Source organism: Uranotaenia lowii, chromosome 1, assembly GCF_029784155.1.
Source record: "Uranotaenia lowii strain MFRU-FL chromosome 1, ASM2978415v1, whole genome shotgun sequence".
NCBI classification, from domain to species: domain Eukaryota; kingdom Metazoa; phylum Arthropoda; class Insecta; order Diptera; family Culicidae; genus Uranotaenia; species Uranotaenia lowii.
In genome coordinates, this window is record NC_073691.1 from 161257637 (window position 1) to 161258139 (window position 503).

Below are 503 nucleotides of genomic sequence, written 5' to 3' on the forward strand. Positions count from 1 at the left end.
CCGCGCGGGCTTCAAGGGAGAAAATCATCGTCATGTTCTTTCTGGAACCAGCGGTGCATCCAGATGCCTTTAAATCAGAGGAATTTAGTGATATTGCCCAATGAAAGATCTGGAAAACATTGTCGCTGGCAACGATTTGAAGCAAGGGATTAAAATCAAGAGAGAATTCTTTGCATTTGGAGCGGTAATGATCAAAATTCCACAACTGCTTAACAAATTTGAACAATTTACAACAATTAACACATTTTCACTCTCTCTGAGCACTGGTTTCTCTCATTTGAGCTCAAACCTTCTAATTTTCTCTAACAAATTGCCACAAATTACCACAAATTCAATCATTGGCTGCACAATTTTTGTGATCATTGACGAATCCCTTCATTTCAGTTCCCCGATTTGAAGGCTTTGAGAGCAAAATCTTGCGCTCTCTTGCATTCTTCCGATAGGAACCTACGAAGAAGGTGTCGGATAACGTCCAATTTGTGTGGTTTTCGTCGCTTAAGAAA